Source organism: Tenrec ecaudatus, chromosome 4 (genome assembly GCF_050624435.1).
Source record: "Tenrec ecaudatus isolate mTenEca1 chromosome 4, mTenEca1.hap1, whole genome shotgun sequence".
NCBI classification, from domain to species: domain Eukaryota; kingdom Metazoa; phylum Chordata; class Mammalia; order Afrosoricida; family Tenrecidae; genus Tenrec; species Tenrec ecaudatus.
Genome location: NC_134533.1, coordinates 50,750,491 through 50,774,366, shown reverse-complemented (window position 1 = coordinate 50,774,366; position 23,876 = coordinate 50,750,491).

Below are 23,876 nucleotides of genomic sequence, written 5' to 3'. Positions count from 1 at the left end.
GGGGCTCCAGTGGCCTGTGAGTCCTTTGGACTAGTGCCCATGTGTGTTTGGGTTACTTCACTCCTTGTTGCTCTGGACGGGCAGAGACCAATAGCTGCACCCTAAGTGGCCTCTCTGAAGCTTTGAGGCGCTAGGAGCTAGTCACCGAGGCAGGAGGTAGTAGACTATTGCCTTTGTGGCCTGCAGTGTGCAATTCACTAGCTTGGAAGTTAGTGGCCTTTGCTCCCACTCAAGCTTGGGGTCTCTGTAAGAGACCATGACCCACACAGAGTGCTAAAAAAGGAGGTGGGGTGGGGAGGAAAAACAGGCACGCAGAAGGTAAGCATTCCGTGTTACTAAGAATACATCAAGTTTTAGATTTAGAATGTGTAATTGGGTCACCCTGATGTCACCCTGATCCTATAACCTCCCCCCCCCATTTCTTTTTTTTTTATTTCTCATGATATTTTATTTTTTAGTTTTTAAACAAATGAACAAACAAAATGTGTGTAATAGTAAATTTGTAAACAATAAACATATAGGAAAAGGGGGGAAATAATACTGTAACTCCTTTTTTAATCATTTTTGGGGCTCATAAAGCTCTTATCATAATCCATACATCCATCCATTGTGTCGAGCACATTTGTACATTTGTTGCCCTCGTCATTCTCAAATGTAACTTCTTTTAATGATCACTACTTTAATATTTTACATGATTTCCTCTGTATTTTTCTAATTCCTCTTGTCTTTTACTTTATTGAGAAAGTTCTATTTTATCATTGATTTCCTTAATCTTTTTTTTTTAAACAATTTATTGGGGCTCATACAATTCTTATCACAGTTCATACATATACATACATCAATTGTATAAAGCACATCTGTACAGTCTTTGCCCTAATCATTTTTTCTCCTCTTTTCTTTTTTTACATTTTATTAGGGACTCATACAACTCTTATCACCATCCATACATATACGCCCCCCCCCCCCATTTCTATAGTATTCTCAATACATTTAGAAATGTTAGCATTGGATTGTGCCCAGTTGGACTGAATTGTCAGGGAATATTTGGTCTAATTCATCTACCGCGGGGTGCTAATTTTACATAATTAAATAGAAATATGGGCCGCGTGGTTCTTATGAATGTGGGACAACAAATGAAATGGCTTCTATCCACACCAGCATCCTCGCTCAGCGTGTTACAGCCACAGCCCCCAGCTTCCTTCTCCCATCCTCTCCAGCCCACGCCAAGCCCCTCCTCCTTCCTCCGCCTCCAACGGAGGCTTTTTAAATTATAGGCCTGCTTCGGTCACTCGGCTCTGGCTCCCTCGGTGGCTCCCCATGAACGTGAAGATATTCCAGACGGCTCCTGTCTCCGGGGCTCTTTTAGTAATTTTTGAGTTAGGAAGCACTTCATCCAGTTCTGTCGCTGGGATTATAATCTTTATAAGTGAACAGAGTGGAAGTGCCTCTCACCAGGAATTCCCAATGAAGGTGAGAACAGAGGCAGGGTCTTGCTTCTCAGAGAATGACTGAGCGTCTGTGGAACGCAGGACGGGGTCACTGAGGTGCTTGGGGAGGCAGGTGGCCTTGCTTTGCCTCTTTGTACCTCTGCAGTGTTTTCCAGGCTTTGGTGAATAAGGCCTCGTGTATCATTTGAGTCGGATTTCTCCATGAATAAATCCACACGCAAGAGAATTATGTAGCAGATCATGGTCTTTACCTTTGTTGCTGACTTCACATCACAGTCAAACTGACCTAAGAAGTGTGAATGAGTGTGAATTGGAATCCTTCTTACATCATGCCCACCTCCAAGGAACTATTTGTTCCCTGGTATCTGCGTGCCCAGCAATGTGCTTGTGGCGATCACAGGAGCAAAAGAATCAAGCTGCCAGTAGCTTAAACACCCGCCAGCAGCAAAACCAGTCTGCTTTGTCGCCAATGTCTAAGCAGAACTGTTTAGGAAACATGTCTAGGCAGGGATGTAAGAGCCACAGGGCTGCTGGGAACCCTGCTCTGCGGGGAACCCTTCATCACCTGCAAAGAGTCTTTCCTATTTTCTGAAAATGGAGCAAACTTTGTACCACAGAACTTAAGTGGAAGGCCTGAGTTAACAATATCATTCGCATGATATGTTACACTTGTGCATGGAAAAGCAGACTGCATTTTCAAAGATGGAGAGAAATATATATACACGCACCCGTGTGTGGGTGTGTCCCATCCCACCTTCTATGTTTACAACACGACTGACACACCTCCCTTGGAGCGGTAAGGGTCTATGTCCCAACTCTTTGAATCTGGGTGGGGCTGGGGCCGAGTCTGAACATGAGTCAAGGGCAAGCCTGTTGGCCATGGAGTTAGGCGAGCCCTAGAAATGACTGCCAGGGGCGATTGTCTTTAAACCTAATCCCTTGAAGTCCTCTTCAATCCAAACAAAAAACCCAAACCAAACTCCCTGCTTTTGATCGATGCTGACTTGTGGGAAGCTGCAGCTCTCGCCGCCATTACAAGATGGCGCCGGGCAGTCAGGGTGGTGGCCCAGTTAAGTGGTAAACAACCACTTAGAGCATGCGCACTGCTTAGATGACGTAGTCATAACTCCACCCTGGAGTATGCTAATAAGGGTTCTGGCGAACGCACCAATCAATGCACAGCACGTCCCCATAGAGCGCATATAAGCAGCAGTAGTTTGGGGCTTCGGGGTCTTTTTCCGCATCTGCAAATCGAACCCGCATTAAACGCCTGTGGAAGAATCCTGTTGTGGCACGTCCTTCTTGCTGGCGAGACTGAGCGCGTGACACTGACTCACAGAGACCCTACAGCAGTGGTTCCCAACCTTCCTAATGCCGTGACCCTTTAATACAGCTCCTCATTTTCATGACACGGTTAGAACCAAATATCAAACCCATGAACCTTTCCTGCCAGAGCTTGGACTTTTTCTGCCAGGCCCGAGCTGTGGCCGGTTTAGCAGCTAGGCAGAGCTACGAGGAGACCCTGCACGAGTCAGGCTACCCTTCAGCAGCCTGCACGGCTCTCAGGAAGGTCTGCACCTGATCAGTGGCAGTACAGCTCCCAGGGTGGCTTCAGCAGCTGCTGCCCTCAAGGAGGTTCCTGCACCTTTGTCCCAAGTGTGAGGGAGATGACGCTTCTACAAGTGGAGCCAGTTTCCTGGCATGGAGTTGGTTATTTCCATGTGACCCTGTGAAATAGCTCTCGGGCCTGGGCTGCCCGTGTCCCTCTCCCAGGCCTTTGCGCTCCTGCTGGCTCCACGTCTCTCCCTCCAACTTAACCTGTGTCTGAAGTTCTGACACGTTTCCTTCTGCCACGATGGGGACTCTGAGCCCTGTGCTTCTTCGAAACAAGCCCTGCTAGGCCTGTCGGCCACGTGACTCCAGAGGAAACGATCTTCTGCGGCAGAGCTATAGAAAGTCGGGCAGCAGAAGTAAATTAGCCTACCATTTCCACAAAGGGATATGCGCAGAATTGCCAACAATATTTATGTGGGCATTGTGCTCCCAGATACACTTGGGTGGCAGTGAATTGTCAGTTACTATGACAAAATGACTGGAGAAATCAATCTGCCAAGTATGAATGGCTCTCAATGGGCCTCCAGGCTCTCAGGTTAAGGGACCCGCAAAGCTGACAGAGGTTGGGCCTCCTATCGATATGACCTCCATTGGGGAGTATATAAATGAGCTGAAATGCAGGCAAAGGGGTCTGTGCCCCTTTCCCTCTCGCCAGAGCAGGGCATTTCCCAATATTCACATGGAAATGAATGACCACTCTAGAAGGCGTGGGAGTTCCGCCATGCTAATGACACAGTTAGGGATGGAAACCAGGTCTTCTCTCCCGAAGATGCTGGAAGCTTTCCTACAACATATACCTGCCCAATCCAGAGAGGAGGCCTGCGCCTCACCTCTACATGTACTTCTCCTCCTCGCTCGCCCTCTCCCCTGCGAAGCCGTAACCGATTGCACAAAAATGAATGCATTGTAAGCAGATCAAGTAAGAATGAATGCATTCACACGTGCACACACACACACACACACACACACACACACACACACTTTCTCCTCCAAAGAAATCATTTCAGATTCCCCTTCATTGTCCACTAGACCAGCCCTCCAAACAAAAAAGCACCTCATAGCAACCCCTGTGGGTTCCCGAGACTGTATCTGGTGACAGGAGTTGAGAGCCCAGTCTTTCTCCCATGGTGCTGCTGGTGGTTTTGAACTGCCAACCATGTCGATCGCAGCCCAACTCGTAACCACTACACCACCAGGGCTCCTAGATCAGGCCCCAGTGGCTCCTATTTCAATGGGAATGAGTTTTAAATAAGGGCTTTTTGTAAGTCTGAACTAGTTAAGTTCCCATTTCTAAGAAAGAGAGAGGAAGCTATGTCCACAGAAGACGCCGGCTGGGGAGCAAGGTTTGGGAGGAATGAGAAGTTGAAAGCCCAAAGGATGTCTCCGTGCATTTCGAGGCTGGTTACTGGCTTGTGCTGTGACTCAGGGTGGCCCAGAAGTGCTCTGTTTGTAGTCACTGGCATCCAATCAGACACCCCTGCCCCGTATGGACCAGACGAGGACAGTTCTCTATAGGGTTTGCAATGGCTGAGTGTTGGGAAGTAGGTCGCCAGTTTTTTCTTCCAAGGAGATTTTAGGGGGATTTGAACTAACCTTTTTTGTTGTTGTTAGTAGCTTGTAGCTTAACCACCCAGGGACTAATTGCTTTACCTGTAACTCCCCAAAACTAAATTCACTGCTGGGTTGACACTATAGACTGAGCAGAACTGCCCTTATAGGACTTTCAAGACTAAATCCTTAGAATAAGAGACTGTTTCATTCTTCTCCCACAGAGTGGCTGGTGGCTTTGAACCACTGACATTTTGGTCAGCAGTCAAGCACTCTAACCACTGAGTCATCAGGGCCACTTTACATATGTGCAGACCCTAAAATTATGCTTTGGGGAATTGTTATATTTTGTATTCTGAAGGGAAAGGATTATTAAGGTGATTGTCCTTAAAAAACCAAGCTGACTCTTCTCCCATCAGAATCCGGAGTTGTAGTGTGGGTCCCGTTGGTTTCCAAGTAGATGTTCTTTGTGAGCTCTTTCAGTGGTGCCTCCAGCACACAGATGTGTGTGGAGAAAATGCTAAAAGGGGACCAGAATTTTATCTCGGTGCGAACATGCGACTGTGTGGAGTGGAAGGAGCACTTTGCGGGGAGCCTGGACGCGTGCTGAGGACCAGCCTGAAGTACTTGGTGCCACCATGTGCCAAGCCGAGCTAACGGTTCTGAGATGTCAAGGTGGTCATGCTGGCAGTTGTTAACAGATATGGACTCTCCTCCGGGACGAGAGTACAGAGGACCAAAGAACAGCCCCAGGTATAATTTCGTATTGAATGTTGTATTAAGGCTTTAGGAGCAGGAGACTTGAGCTGAAGAAGGGAGGAAAGACACGAGGAAAGGTGTATGATTTGGACCCGTGGAAAACAGGCCGGAAAGTAGTTCCATGTGATTACTTAATGCAGTCATGCACTGCAGAATGTCTGTTCGGGCAATTTCAATTTACATGGACACCTGAGGTCCCAAAGGATCTATATGTATATTGAAAAGCCATCCCAACCGGACTCCCTTCCACAGAGTCAATTCTAACTCACAGAGACCCTATAGGGCAGGGTAGATCTGACTCTGTGGGTTTCTGAGACTTTAACTCTATCAGAGTAGAAAGTCCCCCCATTCTCCCAAGAAGTTCCTGATGATTTCGAGCCATTGATCTTGGGTACCACAACCCCAAAGCTGTGCTGTGACCTTCATGCATAACCACTTCGCCACCAGGGCTCCCCCGGTTGGCACAGAGTTCAGAAATTCTCATGGGAGAACAGGCCAAAGTGGTTGTAACCATATGTAGCAAATGAATGAAGTAATTTTCTTCAGGCAACATGTTTCTCAACTTGCTTGTATACAAAGTTATTGCATTATTAAATGGGTAGCAATGTAATGCGTTATTACCTGTAATGCACATGTCTTGGTAGTCAGTCATAGCAAATGGTTATCCTACTGGCTTATCCATGCACTTACCGTATCTCTTTTTATCATTATTCCTTACTTCCAAATAAAGTATAACAGAGGTAGGAGCCCTGGGGATGCATCTCTTGTCCTATCAGCTTTTGGCCAGGTGAAATGTCATCTAGCGTGCTGGTCAATAAGTGAGGAGTATGTGTGATTATTAGTTGCCCTTGTGTTCTGGTGACCTTGTCTACAGTGGAGGAGCAGTGCTGACTCCTGCCGCCCCTCCAAGATCTTTGGTTTGCTCCATCCATTGTTGTGGAGAGTGCAGTGCCTACCAGCCCAGGGGACCTTTCCAGCACTGTGCTAGACAATGTCCTATTGTGATCCAAGAGTTTTTGTTGACTCAGTTTTAGAAGTAGATTACCAGGTCTTTCTGTCTAGTCTGTTTTAGTCTGTGCGGCAGTTATGTAATCTCCTGTCAACTTGTGAAGGGGTGAAGTCTTGCTTGTCAATCAGGTCACAGCTTGATGATCTCATTTGGAGGTATGAAGGAGATAAATAAATAGCTCACTGGAGGCCAGATACACTCTGTGCTTGACATTCCTGTTGACATGGCGCTTGCTGATAGAGCCAGAGCCCTGGAGCTAAAGGAGCCAGGTGGAGACTCCTGCCAGCCCAAAGATGCTTCCATCACCACCGGGTCCACAAGACTTCCAACCCACTGGCCTGTGATCTTCCTGCATTTGGCATCATCGCATGGCTGTGTGAGTCTGAAGATGAATTTATAGACTGGCATTGAACATATGGGCTAATATCGGACTTATGAACTTGATCTGGACCAGACTGGGGTGTTTTCTTAATATACAAACTCTCTCATATAAAGTCCTTTCTTATATACATATGTGTGTCTATGAATTTGTTTCTCTAGTCGACCTGGACTAACACAGTCTGTAAGCGCCATTGAAATTTGTCCACTGTAGGTATTAACCAGCTGTTATTTCAAATACCAGTGACATCATTTCTGGATCCATAGTGACATGTAAGCTACCACAGTCTAACAGAGCAACAGATGGCTGGTGGGCCATATGCAACAGCACCATCCCACCAATGCTCCCTGAACACCGGTCCTTGACCTTCTTTACTCCCAGCTTTCAGACACATGAAGTGTATCTTGCCAGGCACTTAGTCTCTCTAACTGCAAAACGTGACCGCTCTTGAACTGGCCCTTCACTGTGGTTCCTGAGTATCCCTTCTGGGGCTTGGGCCACCCACGTATACTGACAAACTCCCTCTGGATCAGCAAAGCTACAGTGATTGATGCCAAATACAAGTCCCTCCCCCCCCCACCCTGCTTCTCATTTCCTGCTGTTACATTTAAATTATCCTCGGCCCCTTCATTTGAAATTATTCTGTAGAACTAACTGCTATTAGTAATCACCAAGCTCTCTTGTCCGTGAGAATCTCTCCCTTTCTCTGGGGGAAATGAAATGAATCTCTCTTTTAGGGGAGGTGATTATTTTGATAATTGGCTGTACTTTGCCCTAGATGTGTGTGGTAGTTGCTGTATATAATCGTGTATGAGTTGAGTTTTTCAGCACATTTTAGATGCAGTTTTTGTGGTAAAATTATGTGCCTTGGCTGATATCTGAATCGGCTTATACTCGGGTATATACGCTATATAATCTGGTGTCAGTTTGTGATTTGAGAGGATTAAGAGTGAAGGGGTGGAATCTGTCAATCAGATCATAGCCAATGAGGAATCTGTATGGGCATGGCTTTCTCCTGAGAATTCTGAGAAATATTATTTTTTTCCTCCTTGGAGGTGGGAAAGACTCTCTGCTCACTCCCTTGGAGATGCTCTACTGACCAGGCTGACGCCCTGTGACTTCCTGAGGAGAAGCCCCATGGACTGACCCTGAAGACCTTTTTGAAGCTCTCCCATAGTGTGTTGTCGGATCCTTTGTAATTCATAGTGACCCTACAGGACGAAGTGGAGCTGCCCCAGAGGGTTTGCTAGGTTGTAATCCTACAGATAGATGCAGACTGCGGGATCGGCTTTCTTTGGTGGAGCTGCTGATGGATTTGAACTGCCGATCTTGCAGTCACAGGCGAGCTCTGAGCTCTGAAGCATTCTGCCCCCAGGACTCCACCGTCCTCCATGGACAGAATGATTTGGAGGGCACTCCTTGCGATGCATCGCGTTTGTGCTTTTTATGAGCACGAGGAGTGTCCTTCAGGGAATAATGATAAGAAAGCCAGATCTTTGCAGCGAAACAGAGTGAGAAAGAAGCCAATGGCCTCGAGTCTGCGAAGCCTGCCGAGCAGAGAGCCAGGCTGGGAGTCGTAGGCTCTGGAAAAGGGTCCGGCTCCTTTTGAACTTTTATACCCTCTAATCCATAGAACAGGTTTACTCTCTTGTTCAAATTCACTAAAGATCCAAAACAGCTGGGGAAAATCTGGAATCATATAGGGTTACTGTTAACATGTTTAAATTGAGATCAAAATCTTAATCTTCTCCCCCCCCCCCCTTTCCTTTTCTTTTCTGGCATTTTCAGTTTATTTGCTTCAAAGGGCCTCAGGGGCAGCAATGTGAATTCTCCTGCATGGGCTCCGTAGATGGTAGGCTTTACGAGAGGCAAGATGCCTGCTGACTGTGAGCATGAAAGGACCAGGGGCTTCAGATTCAGTTAGGCTGAAAGCAGTGACTCAGGCGAGACATTCTTCCCACAAAGGCAAAAGACCCGTCCGGTTGGATGAGCTGAGGAGCAGGGAGGTGGTTGATAGGAGGTAGGCTCGTTGCTTGAAGAAAGGTAGAGAAAATATTGTTTGGGTGACATATTATTCCAGTTGGTTAGCTGAGTTCAGATTGGCTTTCCAGCTGCCTGGGGTTAAAGTGTTCAGAGAGAAAAGCTCAGCTCTATCACTGTATCCCACGACTTTATTTCTCTCCCACCTGAGCTGAATGGAAATGTATAATTAACTGCTTTCTTGCCTCCCCCCCCCCACCAGTTCCCTTTTCTCTGCACCCTCTGGACAATGTAGCAAAATCAGATGAAAACCTTTTTCTCTAATGTCATATTAAATCACTTGGATCTTTTTCTATAATGTCATATTAGATCAACTCAGATGCAAAGACAACTTGCAATGCCTCTAAAACATCCACTATTTTCACTCGATTAGCTTATTTTCTCTTTGCAAAATTGTAAATCTGACACATTTACACTAAAAAAGCAGTTTTCTGAGTGACTTTTTTTTTTGTCTCTAACAAAAAGCTAGTTTTGAGTCATTAAAAATCTCTCTCCTAACGAGGCAAAGGATCGCAGAGACACTTGAATCAAGCGATGCGCCGATTAAATATCGTTCTGTTGAAATCAGAGTTGGGTTGTGGACGCAGAACCCTGACCGGCAGCATCAGGGCCTCGGCTACTAGCCTCCACGTGCTCGCATTTCCCAGGAGAGGAATGGTGTCTGCGCTGCCAGGAGCTGCGTGAACATTTTCAGGCTGAGGACGATCGGGACTTTTCCTGCAGCTGGTTAGTCCACACATGAGGACGGCAAGGAAGGGGTTTTAAAGTGTTCCAAGGAGCCTTTTACTCACAAGAATGTAGGCCTCTAGGCAAGGATGTGCATAGTGTAAAGGCTGCTTGGCCTTTGTGCTTATTTGTAAAAGAAACAAAGAAACATGTAGTACTTCAGCCCTCCCCCCCTCCCTTTTCCCCTCCCCGGTGCTGCTCCTGCGAATGTCTTTCCATCCATGTCAGAGGGATTCGGAGCCATCCTTGAACACTCCTCGGTGGTTCATTCTCATCCGAGAGGACACTCTACCTTAGTCACGCGCAAAGACAATGGGGTCGTTTTGCACACAGATGACTGAAGAGAACTAAACAAGGACAGTTTTGCTAGGGACCGTGATCGCCTTTCTGCAGGATTGTCCCGGAAGCTAACCAGAAATCATGTCCAGAAACAGGGAAAAGGCTAAGAAGCCAGACAGGAGGAGTGAGGGTGACGCTGGCTAGCCATTGGGGAGAGACCAGCAGGCCCACCGTTCTGACAGAAAGGGGCCCCGCTCCTGTGTCGGCCTTTTGAACTCCGGCTGTGACACAAACACCCTCTGAGCAGGTGGCATCCACTGGGCTGTCAGAATTAAGCAACACCAAATTAAGGTGCTAATAAACCCGCGTTGGGCTCAGATCACCCCTCTGGTTTTAATCCTGACACTTTGAATCAACACCAGGAGCTCATTTCAAACACTTGCCCTTTGGGGGGAGATGAAGAAGAAGTGAACGGCAGCCTTACTAAACAAACACTTATACTTTTATTGCAGAAGAGCTGGGAGTGGGGTGTGGGGTGGGGGTGCCTTTCTTGCACCCAGCAGCCAAATCTAAGAAACCAAGCCAGCTGCCTGCCGGGACTGCAATCCCACGGTGGCGTCCTGTGTGTCCGACTAGACCGGTGCCTTGCCTTGTAGGGCTTTCGGTGACTGATCCCCACACCCCCAGGCCAGTCCCCCAGGCCTTTCTTTGGAGCCACCCTGGGGAGCTGACCCTCCAGTCTTTCAGTTACCCATCACGTGGGGTAACTCTGTCCATGGTGCAGGGGCTGCCCCTCAAGTCCCCATACATTGGATGCACATGCAAGGGGACGGACAGTGAAGGCTGCAAAGCTTGAAACACCACCATGCCACTTCTAGGAGCCTGGTGGTGTGCTGGTTATGTGTCGGGCTGCATCCACCAGTTCAGTAGTTCAAACCCCACCAGCCACTCCACGGGAGAAAGGCGGAGCTTTCTGCTCCCGTGAGCAGCTATAACAGTTCCAGGGGCCGTCCTATCCTGTCCTACAGGGTCACTATGAGACGGCAGTGAGTTTGGCTTTTGGCTTTTTTACTTCTTTCCCAAAGTGCTCTTGGACCATCTGGTCTGGGAGGGAGAGGCACTTGACCCCCAGGCATGTGCAGACATGCAGACTGGACTTGCTGACACTGGCTGGGACATGACACCAGAATGGCTGTCTATCATATTTTTGTGTAGTGTTTTAGCAGACATTACTTTTAATGAAAGTATTGGTATCGTTAGTTAGAAAAGCAACCCCCCCATTTTTCCGCATGTCCAGCTTACGTGTACAATATACACACGAGGCCAAAACTCAATGCTGATTTGGTTTTTTGAACCTTCAAATCTGAACCACCCAATTACAATGAGGCTTTGAATCACGTGGTTTCACCTACGTTTCCTGCCCCAATGTCTTTGCTGCTGCCGGTGTTTTTGTAGTTTTGATTTTGTCAAATTTTCTGGTGTTCTGGCCACAAAATTGTGGCCACCTGTATTTGTGAACTCTTTCCATACTTTTTTTTTTTGGAGAGTGAGGTGGTACTTAAATGAAGAAGAAAAATACAAAAAATCTTCTACTCAGTGCCTGATAATGTAACTCACCATGTTGTAATTCATGGAAGATCTGTTTTACAACCCAATTCGGTGGTTAGTAGTCATCTAAGAAATATTGCGTGTAAATAATTTACAGCGGCCTCACAGGGCACTCTGATTAAACTGGAGAATAATCACTACCCAGGGGTCTGCAGGGTCTTGTGGCGGCAGGCATAGGTCCTTGGGGTGGTGACACTGGTGAGGCCCATCTGCGCTTCTCAGAGGGCAGGAGCCGGGCTCTCAGCGGCTGTGCACGCAGGTCCTGTGATGGGCTGGAGAGCCAATGGAAATAGGCCGAGAAGAGGAAGCTGAAGTCAGGTTCCCGGCGGCCACGTGGGGTATTGCGAACACCTTTGTAGGCAACCCACACAGGTTCTCCCCAAAAGAGTAGCACGGAGCCCATTGACCTTGGAGTGGGGTTTGTGGTGTGATTGCTCTCTTTTCTGCTCTGGAGGCCCTACTTGGGCATTCCAGGGTTTCCAGAACCGTGACCGTTGGCTGGAATCCCACCTCGGATCCCCCAGTTTTGAGGGGCTCCTTCCATGGAGAAATGGGGCCCACGGTGGGACACATTCATCGTATCAGGCCACTGTGGAGGGCGCAAGCCCCGAGTTTGCAGAGAGGCACTCTGCCCTGCCTGAGCCCCTCCAGGTTGCTGCTTTTGCTCCGTGGCTTTGGGGCTGGCCAGCCCTTCTTAAATCAGCACAAAGGGCCGGCGGTGCATGGCTTTCTTTGGTGTAAAGCCCTCCTGGGTCAGAGTGAAATCTCCCCCCACCTTTTTTTTTTTTTCCAGAAGCACGGGCAACACAAAAGGTTAAGGGGGAAATGGTTAAAAGGAAACCCCTTTCTCTCCAAGCTGAATGCAGCGGGGAGATTAAAACTTTCATTTGAGAGTTTGCCGTATTCATGGCGGTGGGACTGTGAATAGGACCAGTCAAAGCTCCTGCAGCGGTGTGTGCCCTTTTATCTGGGCACATCTCAGCCACAGGTTGTTCTGCACTTGAAAGAGGGGAGGGAGGGGCATGCGGACTTTGAAAGCTCACACTGGCCTCTGGAAGCTTGATGGCGATTTCCTAATTAACCCTGAGTCCCCATCAGGTGGCCAAAATGGAATGATTCCTGTCAGCCAGAGCACAAAATCCCCGTTTGGATGTAACGATACTTTCCACATGCAGGGTGAAGGTGGGGCTCTGAGCAAAAAACTCTGAAAGGCCAGGTGGAGCAGGTTGGGTGGCGAGAGACTGCCCAGCTGATGACATACTACTGGGGCCTCAGGAGCATCGGGCCCCACGAGGAAAGTTCATGTGGTTCTCAAGACTCATGCACAAAGATTTGGGGTGCTATCGTAGTAATGTTAGGTAGCTTAGCCTAGGGAATTGGGAAGTCCATTTACGCATGCCCAGGAGAGCCAGCAAAAGACAAAAGCTGGATTTTCCCGCCGGTGGGCTTGGATGGGCGTTACACCTGGAGCAGCCCACCTGGGCCGGGTGATTGCAATTCAGCCAATGGGATCGACGTGGGGTCGTTCACCACACCTCCCCCGGGAACCCTTGAAAAGGCAGGGACCTGAAGGGAGAGGGGCTCTTGGTCTCTTGGTCTTGTCTTGCTTGGGTGATCTGGTCTCCGTGGGAGGAGAGAGGTCCTTGCGTGTCCCGGAGCAGTCTCTGCCAGGCCGCATGGTCAGAGGAATCCTATGGGTACCGCGTAAAACCTGAAGCTTCTTTTAACTCTCATTAAATTCACTTGGATCACGAGCCCGGCTTCGGCGTGAAATCTTTCTCGCGCGGAGCCAAGGACCGAGGCTGAGATTTAGGCCAGAGAGAGAAACCTCCCAGTTATTCGAGAGTCTCAGGAGGCAGTGAGATGATCGAGCGCATGTGATACCGTCTAAGGAAAGCTATAAAAACATAGTCTTTTAGTGTCCGGCGGGGAAGCAGCTGGAGAAGCAAGAGAAGAGCTGAGGCTGGCAAGTCTAGTTGTGAGTCTGCAGCCATGCAGGCAACATAAGCCCTCCCTGGTCTCTGCCAGGAAATTTGGAAGCCAGCTACTTGACCAGCTGATCGGGAGCGATCCCCACTAGTACCCATTCCAAAGAAAACTGACCCAACAGGATGCTCCAGTATCCAGCAATGTTATTAATATCGCATGCAAGTAAAACTCGACTGACGGACATCCAACAACCGTTGCAGCAGTACATTGAGGGAGCTGCCACAGGTTCAGGCCGGATTCAGAAGAGGATGGGGAACAAGGGATGTCATGCCAGAATCAGGGGTCCTCAAACTTTTAAATCAGGGGGCCAGTTCGCAGTCCCTCAGACCCGTTGGAAGGCCAGACTATAGCTTTACAAAAACAAATTATGAAGAAATTCCTATGCACACCGCACATATCTTATTTTGAAGTTAAAAAAAACGGGCAAAAACACCTGGCGGGCTGGATAAATGTCCTGGGCGGACCTCATGTGGCCCGCGGGCTGTACATTGGGAACCCCTGGGCCAGACGGATGTTAGCTGAAAGAAGAAAATGCCAGAAAGAGGCTCACTTGTGTTTCGTTGACTATGAAAAGACACGCCACTGTGTGACTTATACCCTGAGGAGGCTAAGAATTCCAGGCACGTCATTGTGCTCATGTAGAACTTGGACGTGGATCAAACTTGGACATGGATCAAAGGCAGTTGTGCAAACAGAACAAGGGAAACCAGGAAAGGTGCGTGACATATACTCTCTCACTATGCTTATTAAATCTGTATGCTGAACAAGTCATCAGAGAAGCTGGATTATATGGAGAAGAATGCGGTACCAAGATTGGAGGAAGGCGTATTAACATCCTGCCACATGCCGACGACACCGCCTTGCTCGCTGAAAGTGAGGCAGACCTGAAACACTTGCTGATGAAGATCCAAGATTGTAGCCTTTGGTATGGAATGTAAAGAAGACCCACATCCTCATAACCAGACCAGTAAAGAGAGAAGATGTCAAGGATTTCACCCCGCTGGGCTCCACAATCAGTGCTCCTGGAAGCAGCCGTCGAGAGATGAAAAGACCAGTGGGCTGCACTCGCTAAATCTGCTGCAGAAGCCCTCTTCAGAGCATTGAAAAACAATGATGTTACTCTGAGGACTCTGCTGTGTCTGACCCACGCCATGGTATTTCAGTCACGCCCCCCTACATATGGACATTGCAGAAGGAAGACCGAGGACGAATCCATGTGCTTGAATTGTGGTGCTGGAGATTAGTATTGGAAGTACCCAGGATGGCCAGAAAGACGAACACATTTGACTTGGAAGAAGTCTGGCGAGAGTGCTCCTTAGAGGCAAGGATGGTGGGACTTACTTTGGATGTCTCGTCAGGAAAGACCAGACGCAGGAGGAGGGGCTCCTACTTGGGACAAAGAGGAAGGCCTTCAAGGGGATGACACAGTGGCTGCGATGATGGAGGAATTGTAGAATGGTCCAGGCTCAGACAGTGTTTTGTCTTGTTGCGCACGGGGCTCTATAAGTTGGGACCAACTCAGTGGCACCTAACAACAACAAAACAGAGTCGAGGACATTGTTTTAGATCCCATAACAGCGTTGACTGCATTGTGTTAAATCACATTGTGGGGAATTACTGTCAAACTACTAAAACCCCTGACGCAGCCAAGTTGACACAAAACCGAACAGTCATACTCTTAAATAAACCTTGGAGCTGAACTCACCCCGTGGGGCTCAACTTTTGGCCAAAGACTGGAAGGTGACTCATTCACCTCCATGTACGTGATAACACCAGGAGGTGTGTACCCTTCAGAAAGATCAACCATCCAAAATCAAAGGGCAGTATTTTCCTAGAAATAAAATATCAGAAGGCAGGCAGGGGTGGCGACCCTCTATAGCGTCTCTGAGATGGTCGGTCTTTGTGGGAGCAGATGGCCTCATCTTCTTCCCGCGGAGAAGCTGATAGGCTTGAACCACTGACCTGGTAGCTAGCAGTCCAATGCTTACCTGATAGCCTCACTACTCAAAACACACTCCTGAAAAAAGTCAAACCAAACTCATAATTGTCAAGTCAGTTCTGACTCATAGAGGCCCTATAAATACCTGTAGCTATACGGGCTGTGGTTTCCTAAAAAATGACTCTGACTGCGTGCTGGCCTCGGTGCGTACATATCCTCAGAAGCACTCATCTGTTTCCCGCAACGGGAGGGTCAGGAATTCAGCCTTCTGTAGGTTGCGCTCTGTTTTGTTATTGCATGTGGTGCATGTTTGTCTGCTCTTTCGTCACCAACGTATGGCATCACCTTGAATTAAAATCACAGACAAGATGGGCTTCCTCCGAACAAAAAGGTTCGGGAAAGTGAGATAACTGGAAGTGATGTCAGAATTTAGAAACGCCCCATTTTTTATTCATCAAATTGTGGTTCCCCCCCCCCCCACCTGCCAAACTATGTGCTGATATACTGACTTCTATATCTGCAATTATGATCCTATTTGGAAAAGGTACTCCTCTTTTGTTATGTTCATGACATCGGTGTAGAGTGGGTCCTAAACCCAATCTCTTCTGAGTTAGAAAAAGAGCAGAGGGGATACAGAGGCCCCCATGGGGAAGGGGTAGACTGCTGACAATGGAGACAGATGCGTCTCTGCCTATTGCTGGCAACCACTTGCAGCTGAAAGAAGCAAAGAAGGATCCACGGGGTCATGCCCCGAGTGCAGACTTGTTACTTAAGATGGCAGCAAGTTGAATATGTTTCGGCAGTGAAGGAAAAACCGGGAGATAGAGGCTGCAGATTCAGGAAGAAGGCAAGGGAGATTGATAGGTAAGTTTCCGGAAGCAGCAGCATTGAATAAGTCTGGAACAAAGGTAGACCAAGTCAATCAACGTAGAAGTGTCATCTATAGAAAGAAGTGAATCCCCTTCTTTCTCTAATCCCGAGTCGCACTGATCCCTCGCCCCATTCCCGCTCCCCCTGCCCCACACACATGTGATTACTACCAAGAGTGTGCTTCGTCCCAGCCCCCATCTCTTATTTGTCCTGTGGTACCTGTGGATGTTGTTGGTTTTTAATTAAGTTGCAACTGGGTGTTTTACAACTGTTATTTTTTATTCAGAATGTATGAAGGTCTATCCATGCCAGTTTATGCAGGTCTTAAGAAGTTTAAATCTTCCACTTAGACTCGGTTCGCATGTCTCAACTATATTTCTTCCAAATGCGATCTTGAAACTTCTGGAGATTTTCTTAGACTCCTCCACAACCCCCCTCCCCCATGTTCTCCTCATAATACTAAGATGCGATTTGCTCTCTCCCTTTCATTCTCCTAAGGGGCTATGTTTTCCAGAAGATCCTCGACATGTGATATGGCAACGAATTCCATCCAGAAGCTGAAATGGAAACCCAGAGGTTGTCTTTTAAGCCAGATATTAAAAGAGATTTTAAAAATGCAAAACAATGCAACTCTAGTCCCTAATTTTGTTGTTGTTTCATTTTGGAAAACATAATTAGTTTTTACAAAAGTATCTCATTTATGTTAACAAGTTTGAGTTTCCTAAACATGTTTCGCTTTCATCTCAATGGTTACAGTAACCATTGATTGCTAAAACCCACAAAAGCAAAATCTCTTCTGTGCTCTCAGTAATTCTTAGGAGTGCCCAGGGGTCCTGACACCAAAAGGTGGAAGGTCTCTGTAGGGATCTCAGCGCCATGTGGTGGGAGCAATAATGCTGTGTGGCTGGACCATGGTATCTAGAGGGTAACAGAGTCAGGAGACACGGGATGATCCAGGCAAGGGATCAATGTTTTGTCCTCATTTTCTGAAGTCTGCAATCAGAATGAGAGCCTAAAAGGCTGTATAGGCCTCCCTGTGTGTGTGTGTGTGTGTGGGGGGGAGGTCTTTATGTTGCCGTCCGCAGGAAGCCAGAAACAGGACTTTTAGGTTGGCAAGGGACAGAAAGAGAGGCTCTCAGGGGAGCACCCCAAGGCCCCTGTGAAAGATGTAGTTGAGGAATGGGAAGAGAAGGATTGCTTCCAGACCTCTGGTTTGGCGATCAGACAATTCTGGGGACAGGCTCATGATCACACAGCTTGTCAGTCCAAGGAAGACAGCACCGCCAAACCGCCGCCCTGCAGTCGAGTCCCAGTTTGAGAGCGTCCGTAGTCAGCGTGCTCAGCTCATGTCCTCGCTGCTGGCTTGTATACGGTGTTGCTCATCTCCCCCCACCCCCCACCCCCCGCCCCGGGTTGCTTCCTTTCTAAACCTCAGCCAAGTGAAAGCAAGAGCGTAGGTGCGTGGCCTGCCTGCAAGGGTGCCCAACTGGGATTCAGAGAGCCTTTCTTTGAGTGAAACGGATCTCTTGGTCGGTCCCCTGAATCAGTTATGATGATGCTCACGGCTCCTGCTGTGGGATGTTCGGATTGTACCCGCACAAACCGAGCCTGCTGAGGCTGCTCATAGGGCAGAATGGGCAGGGTGGAGGGAGACGGGGTTAGTGGGGGCTGGGCTGTCCATCTCCACTGCTCCCATAGTCCTCAGGTTGTGACTAGTCCATCTCGTCCAGCACATGCTGTAAGAAGGCGGCGTCTCGGTTCTGAGGGTGCTGGAGCCTGTGATAATAAGTCTCATCCATCTTGCTGACACATCCTGTTTCAGCTGTTGCTGTGACAAATTGTTTCTTTGCTGCAGTGCAATCCAAGTACCCGTGCTGCATGCGTACTGGGGGGAACGTGGTGTTGGCTAAAGCAGCAGGCTTGGTTTCGAGAAGTCAAGGCAGGGTGCGGTTCACGAGAGAAGCTAGTTCTCTGTTCATCTGACTCTTTTCTTCTCTGTTCATGTTAAACCCAGAATGTGGAGCAGGGTTTTGAGTCACAGTTTGGGAATCTTGTTTTATTCGTTGGAATGTTTGGGCTTCAAATGGAAACTTTAAAGTCTCCTCCCCCTGCCCCTCCCACCCCCATAGCTTGTGTATTTTGATGTCCACAATCCTTCTGCCAATCTGTGGTACTATGTTCACTTAGATGGCCTTGTGGTGCTTTCAGTAGCCCTGTGATGTTAGAAGCTATCTCCAATATTTCAGATACCAGCAGGGTCACTCAAGGTAGACAGCTTTCAGTGGAACTTCTAGATTAAGACAGACTAGGAAGAAAGGCCTGGTGATCTCCTTCTGGAATTCAGCAACCAAGAGCCCTATGAGTTATAATAGCACATTGTCCGCCATGGGACTGGAAGATGAAGTTCCCAGGGTCAGAAGACACTCAACATGCAGAATGACGTTCATTCTCCCCCTTGGGGATATTATTTCAGAGTTCTTCCCAACTTTGGATGGATTTTGTACCCTCCCCTCCATACACACACACACACACACACACACACACACACACACACACACACACACACACACTGTGAACCTCTGCTGGCCTGGTGTCTGATTTTGGCCCATAGAGTGCAGTGAAGTGACGGTGCACCAGTGCCGAGCCTAGACCTCAAGAAACCTTGACGGTGTCTTCTCTCATAACTTGGCCATTGCCATGAACACAAACTAGCCCAAGCATTGTGAGTTACTTGTGGAGCCGCTAATTATAAGGTCAGCAGTTCAAACCCACCCGCTGTTCCGAGGAAGCAAGATAAGGCTTTCTGCTCCCCTAAAGGAGCCCTGGTGATGTAGTGACTGCGATCAGAAAAGTCAGCAGTTCAAAACCACCAGCCGTTCCACAGGAGAAAGACAGGGCTTTCTACTCCCATAAAGAGTTATAGACTCGGAACGCCACGGGGGCAGTTCTACCCACTGAGTCAGCATCCACTGACGGTAGTGAGTTTGGCTTTGGTTTAAAGGTCTACGACATCAGAAACACTGGAGGCTGACTGTGAGTCTGACTTGATTCCGTGGCAATGAGTTTGGGTTTTGAGTTTGGTCTAGCGAAGCCAAGTCAGTACAACTAATACCATCCTAGAATCAACCAGCTCCCCAGTCAACATACCAAGTGACCACCGATGGAGCCTACCCAAGATCAGCCAAATCTCACCAGATCAGTATAACCACCCACGTACCTCATTAACCCAAGAGATTTAATAAGTGACCATTGTATAAATCCACAAAGTTCTGGGGTGATCTGTTCATCAGCATCAACTTCTAATGCAATCATATAGCTTCAAACCTTAGGAAATGGCACTTGGCAGGAAACTGCAAGCTCTGTGATTAGATACAGCGGAAGCATCTGAGACCTGGGTATACCCTATACTGTAAATGCATGACTCTGAAAATGGCGGTGTTGATCTGTTCACTAATAAAGAAGGGACTATTTCTTAGATTGATTGAAAAAAGTTTCATGGGAAAGAGCTGGTTTAATTTTACGTAGATTCTTCAAATCTGCCTGTCACATGACCATTTCGAATCGTAATGTTCTGACAACATAAACATGCTCTTTGGCTCACTAAGTAGAAGGGTATTATTTCAATGGGGCTCCTTCTTGGAGAGCAGAAAATTACTGAAATGACCCTAATGAAATGCTCACTGACTTACATGCCCTAAAAACATCTCAATTATTTGTGTCCATCTCTTTTCCCCACCTCTGCCTCTTCTCCGTCGGCATCTATTGGCATGTGCTACAAAGGGAGCTTTTCCAGGGGAAGGGGAAGAAAATGTTCACCTGTTTGAAAAAGTTGCCACCAGGATCCTGACACAGGCAGAGAATCTTTCTCTCATCACCAGATTATTTCTCTGAACAGACTGTAATTTCCTCAATTTTCCATGCTTACGGTCTTGAATGCGTGGCATTACCATATCTTAGCGTTAACAAAAAAGGAATTTCATGCTCCAGCTTTCGCTTGAAGGCAAAGGAAGGCATGAAGCCCTCATCAGAAGCATGGTGTGCCCATGGTGGCTCACACAAGCTTCTGCGTGTAGGCTTTCTCTCTTTCCTCCCAGTAGATGCCACCGACAGACATTATATGTATGCCCAACCTCCATGCCCCTCTCCCAAGCCCTTCAGGTAACAAGGAGGCAGACATCTTTGTCAGAGCCAGGTTTCGTGATCTGATGATATTGCTGCTTCAGGCACGGGAGCGCCTCTCTTCCTACAGAACCAGAATAGGAGTCCTTTGTGGAGACACGTAGGTGGTGCATCTGCCGATGAACTTCCTTACCTGTCCCTTTCACAGACAATATGCATCCCTTTGAGAGAAGGTAAAATGCATTTTCTCTCAAAATTTGAATGGTAAGACATACTGAAGCATACGAAATGTTGCAAAATTAAGTTGGGTGGAGGAAAGCCTTTACTCTCTGAATTTATTTCTGCTCTGCTACTTACCGATTGAATGTCACTGGGCGGGTGCCTGCGCCCCTTTGTGTTTCAGTTTTCTTATGTGTGACGTGATAACAGTAAGCATGTGTGTTAAAAGATTGTTTTAGGCTTAAATGAGCTGATTTGTATAAAATGCTTAAACCAGTGCTTAGTTCCATTCATGTTCATTTAAATTATTCTTAATTTCTAATTTTTGAAAGCTTTACACATATTTTATTTTCATATAATACTCTTTCCCATAAAAACTTGCTCACAATTTACTGCATGAGTGTGATGGTCAACCGTTGATAAGGGGGTTGCGTTTGGCTCTGATGGCCGTGGGAGAGAGACAGCGGGCTCTTTACTCCCTTAGTCAGTGAGAGCCTTGGAAACCCACGGGGCAGTTCTACCCTGTCGTGTCGGGTTGCTGTGAGTCGGCGTCCACTCGACGGCAGTGAGGGTGAAGCTAATAGCCCCATGGCTGTAGCTAGAGCAGAGATGATCAAGCCCATGTTGCAGTCGTAAGCACGTCAGGGATGTAAGTAATACGCAATGGCAGGTCTGACATCTGGCCCTTTCTATCCCTAGCCCGGTGCGTTTTCTTAAACAGTTTTATTGACATATAATGCGCACTCCCGGCATTTCATTAGTCCAGTCAAATTCAAGAGTGTCATCACCACCACAGTCCATTTCAGGACATTTCCTCTTCCTCGTACTCATGCTGTCAGCTCCCCATTTCCCCATTACCACCGCCCCCCGCTGCCGTGCCCCTCGGAAGCGGTTGGTCCAGAAGCTGTCTCTATAGGTTGACCTCTCCTGGATTTCACCCACAGGAAAGCATACAAAACCCAAACAACACACCAACCCAGCAGCAATAACAACACCCCTCCCCCAAAAAATCCAAAAACCTCAATTAAAAAAAAGCGAAAATAGTAAAAACTTAAATATATACTGGACCAAACGGGAAATCAATGACACGCTGTCACATTTTGCAATAACTCCGTCTGCAGCAATCCACCCTAAAACACGCTGTCTGAGGCCTTTCCCATCGCTGGCCCATAGTCAGAGGGGATTCCCTGGGGAGCCCTGTGCTCTCCCATGGCTCCCTGCCATCCCGCACCACCTTCTACCTTTCATCGATGGAGCCACTAGTGACCAAGCAGGAGCCATGTCATCATTTAGCGGTGCCTCTTAATTTCAGGTTTGCGTAGGAATGCCTGCAGGGTGCTGTCAGTGCAGCCACGTGAGGCTCATTTCCGGAGCTCTTCAGTCTACAGGCAGAGGGGCGAAGCCATGTGTATCTTCAGCAACTACTACCAAGTGATTTCAGTGCCATAGGTTAATGGGCCGGGCCTTGAAATCTATGTCTTGCCCTGACAATGAGTATTTAAGGATTTAGCACAATATAAATGCAGTAATTTAATAAAAGCATTTAAGGAAATGGAAAGAGGCTAGTCCAAGCTGGTTCAATTAATAATCATCTTTTTGTCCACTCTTTTACATTCTGCTTACATTTCCCTATGAATGGCTCCTATTTTAATTGCTTCATGTCCTCTTCTGAATCAGTCTGGACTTCTGGCACATCATGGCTGCTATGCCAGATGTCATGGCTGATGTCAGATGGATCTTGGCTCAAAGCAGAGAAGACCAGAAAGATGTCTTATTTGTATCCACAATCAATGCTCCTGGAAGCATCAGTCAAGATATCAAAAGACATGTTGCATTAAGTGAGTTGCATGTTGAAGGACAAAGATGTTACTTTGAGGACTAAGGTGCACCTGACCCAAGCCCTGATATTCTCCATTGCATCACATGCAAGTGAACGTTGGACATTGAATAAGGAAGACCATAGAAAAAAGACATCAAATAAGGAAGACCACAGATGAGTACTCCTTAGAGGTAAGGATGGCAAGACTTCATCTTACATGCTTTGGACAAATTATCAGGAGTGATCAATCCCTAGAGAAGGACATCATGTTTGGTAAAGTGGAGGGGTGGTGAAACAGAAGACGGCCTTCTTCAAGATTGATCGACATAGTGACTTAATCAATGGGTTCAGGCACAGGTCCAGGAGAGTGCAGTGTTTCATTCTGTTGAGCGTAGGGTTGCTATGGGTCAGAGTCAACTTGATGGCACCGAACAACAACAGCAACAACAACAACATTCTGATTGTGGACGTTTAACTCTCTCTCATTCATTTAGCCAGCATGTCGTAAGTGTTCTGTGTCTGTGTGTATGGGGAACATGGTGGACAGCGTCCCTGCTCCTGTCTGGCTTAAATTCCAGCAAGGGAGAGAGGAAATAAGGAAGTAAAAAACACAAATGGAACAGTGTATAAAACATCAAGTGGTGATGCGTATTATGAAAACAGCAGAGAGAAAAGCCTAAGCCCTGGCATTTCCACTTTGCCCCTACGCCCGTAAAAGTTGGACAGGGAATAGGAAGACCCCGGGGGAATGACTACATCTGAATTATGATGTTGACAAAAAATGGATTGTGATAGAGTTATACAAGCCACCAATAAAATGATTTAAAAAATATTGATTATACTATGGACTATCAGAAAAACAAAATGTCTGTTTTGGAAGAAATACAGCCAGAATGCTCCTTAGAATTGAAGATGGTGAGATTTGTCTGATGGACTTTATCAGGTGATACCAGTCCCTGGACAGGAACATCATGCTTGGGAAGGTAAGGGTCATCGAAAAGAAGAGGACCCTAGCCCAGAAGGCTGTGCACAGCGGCTGGGCGATGGACTCCAGTAGCAGCCGGCGTCGCCGTGCGGCCGGAGCGGGCAGGGCTTGCTCTGTCGGACAGAGGGGTGCTGTGAGTCAGAACCGACTCGATGGCACCCAGCTACAACACAAGAGAGGGCGCTCTGGGACTTAGTCTTCAGATACCTCGGGAGCAGTCCAAAAGAATTGCCACAAAAGTCCTAGAAAACGTCACAAAGCAAACATGAAAGTGTGAAGCTATTAATTCTCGACCTGTCCTCCACCTAGGTCTATCCCCTTTGGAAAGCAGCGTTTCGATCTCTCTATGCTGCATCTCCAAAGAATTCTGTGCTCTTCACTCTCACCAGCACAGCATGGCAGTTGGGGCCTCCTCAAGGGATGCCACTGGAGCTGTGAGAAACCATTCCTTGGTGAAACTTCCCTGGCCTTTTCCTTACAAGACAGTTTTCCGTTTCTTAAGACGTCTTCATGAGAGGCTCTGTGA